Source organism: Amblyomma americanum, chromosome 9 (genome assembly GCF_052857255.1).
Source record: "Amblyomma americanum isolate KBUSLIRL-KWMA chromosome 9, ASM5285725v1, whole genome shotgun sequence".
NCBI lineage: Eukaryota > Metazoa > Arthropoda > Arachnida > Ixodida > Ixodidae > Amblyomma > Amblyomma americanum.
In genome coordinates this window covers 131,906,327-131,912,326 of record NC_135505.1, presented here as the reverse complement: position 1 = coordinate 131,912,326, position 6,000 = coordinate 131,906,327, and positions in this window count along the sequence as shown.

Here is a 6,000-nt window from a genome sequence, read left to right as displayed (position 1 = left end):
TAACAAAGGGTAAAAATGTTTTGGGGGTGTTGTTGTGCCAGTGTTGTACATAAGGTCTGTGCATAAAAGCCAAATTATATTAATAAATATTAACTGTACAAAGGAAAAAACTCTGCACATAGTTCTTTTCAGCATTTTGTAAAAGGGGGCCAATATTGATAAACTACTACCCTCATGAGTTATCCTGTAAACAAGAGAACACTAAATCAGAGTCAATGTGACTCCCTCTCTTTGCGCGTGAGACGTACACACATGAATATAATGACACTTGGGAATGGTGAATTAAGGTATATTGACTACCCACATGATTATGTACAAAAGAAATGAACATCACGTGCACATTCACTGAGAGAACAAAAAAAAAAGGACACCATGTGCCTTCAAGAGTGGACAAAAACACACTTTTTCAACATTTGGTCTGTTTGCTGTTTGCGAAGCATCAAAAGGACATTGGAGAAAAAAACACACTTCAAAACACTTGCCGAGGCATCCACGGCAATCTCTTTTCAATACCAGCTGTGAGGCCCTTCGGACATGGAAAGTTTAGACCATGCCATCTGTAGAACTCCATTCTCAACAGGTGCAAGTAGCCAGGTGTGTGTACCCAGTAATACGCTATTCTAACACCAGTGCTCAGTACATATTTGCATCCAAGGTGGCGCAATAATCTGTAAAGTCAAAGTGTTGGGTCAATAGGCAAGTTGTTTTTTAACACTTCATATTTATATAGAGTCCGACAATTGGCATGATCTAAGAGCCTCATTTCCATCAACATGTATTTGACAAGAAATGCAAATAATGCAGGGAGATCACTTCGTGCTTTCCAAGAAAATAAAAAAAAAACAGTGTTTAGCATTGTGCCAAAACGGCAAAAACGGTCTGTGTGAACTGCAACTTTTCTGCGAAGCAGGCTTCACAGCCAACTTCAAGATGACACTGAGTAGAAAAGACAATCAGTCAAGGCATCGGAAACAACCCGCACTCAGCTGGAAATCTGATCGGGAGCCAACACAAGATTGCCAGAAGGAAATGAGTATTCCAACAGCTTTACTGCAAAATCAGCCTTGTGTGTAATGTGTAGGTGGCATCATTTGATGCAGAGGTAACGACTCACCAAAACAAAAGAGCACCGTAAGGTGTGCATACAACAAAAGACTAACACGCTTCCCGATGCCCATTAGAATCCACTACAGTACCAACAAATGCTCTTAAAAAGGCGCGCTGCCATCAAAGACTGCATTAAATGCAAGACCGGCCTCATGTGAATGAAAAACTGACCCATGCCCTGAGGAGCCGGGCAGACACTGGACCGTGTGTGCACACGAGATAAACATTGGGCTGATACTTGGATTCAGTATATCAACACTGGATAGATAGTCATACTACAATGCTGTAGGAGGGTGTGTAAGGAAGGAAAAAAAACGGACAACAAAGACTCCGGCAAAACCGGCTCACTACTACTCTATTTACAACCGCGTTTCTCTTTGTGCACTAGAAAAAAAGAAAAAAAAACGGTTTCTTACAGATCGAAACGGGGTAAAAACATCACAGTCTCTCTCTTCTCTCTTTCTACAGTTGGGAACTGACCTTGAAAAGTAGGATCAGGGCTGGGATGGGGGAAGTGGGGTGAAGGGGATGTCGAAAAAGGCCGGAAAAAAAAGTGCACTCGGCCTCCGAAAGAATCCTGTGCGCGGCTTGTAGACTTGCATAGCTTTCTGACATGTGAGATGCACACACTGAAAGAAGAAAAAAAAAAAACTATGCACAAGCCAGCAACACCACTATAGACCCCTGCGTCCTCTCCGCACCGCACCTCGAGAGCAGACAACATGCGATGGAGGCAGCAAAGCAAAAGCTGACTGACCCGCAGATCACGTAGCACGACAAAAACAAGCCGGCATCGTTTCTCTCTCCCTCCTTTCTCTCTCTCTTTTTTTTTTTTTGGTTGTGAGAAAAGGTGGCGAGCAGAGCATGAAGCTATCTCACTTTCTGACCTACCCCAACCCAAGACAAGCTGCTGCATCTTGCGCATGCCAAATATCATCATCACCAGCGTTAACCCGGCTGCCGACCACCAGCTATAAAGGAGAAAGCTTCGTATCCGATTCAATACATTCGTTCACTGTAGGAAAACGGCCTCTCCCACTAAGCTCCAATTAAGCCTGTCTTGCACCAGCTACAGTAACCATATCCCTGCCAAATTCTTCGTCTCATCTGCCTACATGATTCCAAGAACGCGTAGCATAAAAAAGAACCGATAATGATGTGGCAAGTTACACAATGATGCTCTTTTTGAAAACGCAGTTTAGTTACCTAAAGGTTTTGGTAATATAGAAAAACAAACTAAGGTACTACCCTAATGCCTTTTATCATGGCAGAACTGAATTAGTATTCAAATCTGTTCAGGAAACAGATAGAGTAAGCCTTTTTCCAAAGGGTTATGGCACGCTATTTCATGTGCATATTTCAAGGCAAGTTTTTCATTTTTTCCCACATTATTTGCTTTGAAATATGGCAAAGACATTTTAAAAAAAATGTTTCCATGAAAAAGCAGGTCGGCGCTGCTGACAAGCCTAGATTCAGTGCTCTTTGACGCAGTGAAATGCACTGTAGCATTTTCACAGGGAAACGAACACACGTCTTCACCATTAAATAGTAACACCGCACATCTCTAAGCGACACTTGGTGCAGTGAGTAAAATGCAGCAGTTTGCTTCAACGAAAGTGGCAACGTGCACAGCAATTCCTTCAACGCTCTGCTCAGCGTACATGGTCGCAATCCTTGCAAAGCAACATGTCAGTGGCTTATTCTCGCGCATCTATACATGTACAGCCGTTTCACTAGCACTGTGTGATAAGCAGCACAATGTGCAGCCCCAATGGGACCCGCATATAGCAGCACACTTGGCTATAAAAACTTAGTAAGCAGCCAGTCTCCCCAACACAAAAACAGCAAGAGCAAAAATGTACAAGCTTACTAAACATTCAACAAACAACCTACAACTCTAGCATGCTATGTACAGTGGTACTTTGGTGGCTAAGGCCCTGCCAAGCTAGCCGTCTCTCCCCTGCAAGAGCAGAGGCCTTTTCAAAACAGAGTCGTTCTTTGCCATCCAAAACAGCCAGCACAGTTGCCTTCACTCACGCGGAACACTATGCGGAACCCTAAGCGGAACTCTAAGTGGAACAAATTTGCTACTGCCACCTGTAATTTGCTTGTCAAAGTAAAGTTAGCGCCAAAATGTGTTCCTCTTTGAATTGTGCAACAACATTTGGGGCTGAAGAAAAAACTGCTCATTAGCTGTCTCACTGTCTCTAAACATCAATAATCAAAGTTGGTCTGTTAAAGAGCGATTCTTTTCAACACACGTTCCGAACTTGCACAGACTAACCAAAACAAGTGCATCACCTGCACTTGAGCTGCAAAACTGAAAAAAAAAACTTAACCGTCCGAGTAAAGACAGCAGCACTGGCTCAAAAACAAACTAACCGGGCAGGACCAAATGAAATGCAAACACTGCCTATCAAAATGAAGACGGGTGCATAATGCGCTTCCACATAACTCTGCGCCATCGTTTCTTGCATCACACATAGAGGAACCCGCAAACTCTCCAATCACAGTGGCATCAAACGCTGCCTCAACAACAGACTGTTCCAATTCTCATCTCAGAATAGACTCTCCACCACCCACAACAACAATACTCCTCTCAACAACGGCTCAGCCCTGTGGCAGATGGGAGTCCAACAATCGGCACGCATGCGCAACGCCATCGATAAAACTACTCATCCTCAACGGCAACAGCTCTGGTCAGTCAATTGCGTATGGTGTGGTACCTTCCAGAAACCATTTCATAAAGTTTGGCAAACCTCAACCCGGATGAAAATGGCACATGTTCGCCAGTTTTCTGCAGCTGATCACAGAGAACCTAATGGATTCTTTCATGCAATTTGAACTGCTGACTTTGCAACGGTCAATGACATCTCAAAGTGCACCTCCAATAGTTGACATGGCATGAAATCAATCTTTGCAACCATCTGGAACGAATGTGAAGCCATGCCAAGACATGAAGCATCTGGTTGACACCAGAAGGCTCATAGAAGTTCTGTGAATTGCGTGAAAACCGAAAGTACACACATATAATACGGCATAGTAAAGTCTAGGTTGCATGGTCGTGACCTTATTTCCGGCACATTTAAAAGGACCTTTCACAGACTGTTTACATCCCATATGAGACATCTGTCTCATTAAATCCATGCAGCAAAGTAAAAGCATAAGGTTGTGGCTTATCAAATAAATATGATGCGTTTAATCAACACCCATTTCACTGAATAGATTGTGCTTTTTTTTCTTTTCACCTGGGAAGCCCTTGTCATGGCTACCTCCTAAACTTCAACCAATGTAGTTACAGACATATAGATGGTACAGCACAATGTTGTAAAATGATCTTGATGGTTACCTGCTACAGCCATGCAGAAAAAAGCATGCATGTTACATAATGCATGTCACATCACAGCGCCGCACAGAACTTGTGAGATAACGACCAACAACACAACAGTTTGCTATTAAGGGCTTCTTTTTCAGATTTGTGCAGCATATTAAAATATGGAAAGCTAAGCAGAGTATTATTGCATATGAAGCGGGACGTTGTATAATGACATGTTTTATAACAACTCAAATTTCCACTACAATGTAAATCTCATTTTCTGGAAGCTGTTTCATTCATATAAGAAATTTGAACATTTGCAGCCCCCCCCCCCCCCCCCCCACACACACACACACGTTTTTTTATACCTCATAGAAAGTAGGAATACCAAAGAATATGACTGAAGGTTTACTGGTAATAAGCTTGAATAAAAACTTACTCTTCCGAAAGTGACACACAGTCACCAACAAAGGTGTTATTACACCTGCACACAACTCGGTCATACCCATAACCTGCCAAAATCTGAGGTCAGAATTGCAAACCAAAACAGTTTCAATGCCAACTGCCACCAAAAAGGTGACGATCACTTATTACGAGATGTTGTGCCCTTTGCCAGCAATACTAAACGAGGAGGGATAACCAATTTCAAATGTCGAGCTCGAGTCCTCTGTCTTGCGTGATTTTTTGTCTGTCTGCTACATCCTTTTCTCTATTTCTTGCATCTGATCACGTCTTGTGCACTTATACTTTGTTGCGATGTAAGACAGGGCACACAGCTCTTTTTCTGGGGAGTGTCTCCTCCCAATTTGGTCCACAGCACGTATTGTAATGGATGGGACAAGAACAAAGAATGAAGATCCTCGAGCAAAGGCCGGACTGACAAGATTAATGCGCGAATAATGTCGCGAAAGAACAAAGTAAGGACCCGCGAAGGCACGCCTTTTTTCTGTCCACCATTTCAAAACCAGACATGGAAGGAAATTATTCGCTTTAAATACAAGTTAAATGCAGCTGTTAAGCCGACAGTTGTGCCCTCAAGTCTGCTTATGGCAGGCAATACGAAAGGAATACCCAAGGCTATTTGCTAAGCAGATTTGCAAGTACACCGTGTCTCAACTATCAAAATGCCACTTACTTGGCCAAAATGCCACTCAAGAGTAAAATGAGCACAAAAAAGCTGCACTCACTGCTCAATGGGCACTGAAACTCCCTTGGACGTCCTGCGGACATCCAATGAAGTTTCAGTGCCCATTGGGCCATGGAGTCTACATTTATTGTACTTCAAAACCGTGTCATAGCCTAAAGTGCTCATTATTAAACAAACACTGAAGACAAATTTTAAGCTGACCTACATCGACTAATTACCGTATTCTAATGAAAAAGAAGCTACTTTCGCTAGAAAAGGACAAAAATAAAATGCATCTGTTACCACTATGAGCTACTTTCACAAGCAAAATGTGATGCTGTCAACATTCGTTTTTACGCACGTCTCTGAGGCTAGGCATGCCGCTGTCCACTTTCAGCCAGAGATAGCAGCGTCTATAATAGTCTCAACATAAAATAATCGATTTTCAACC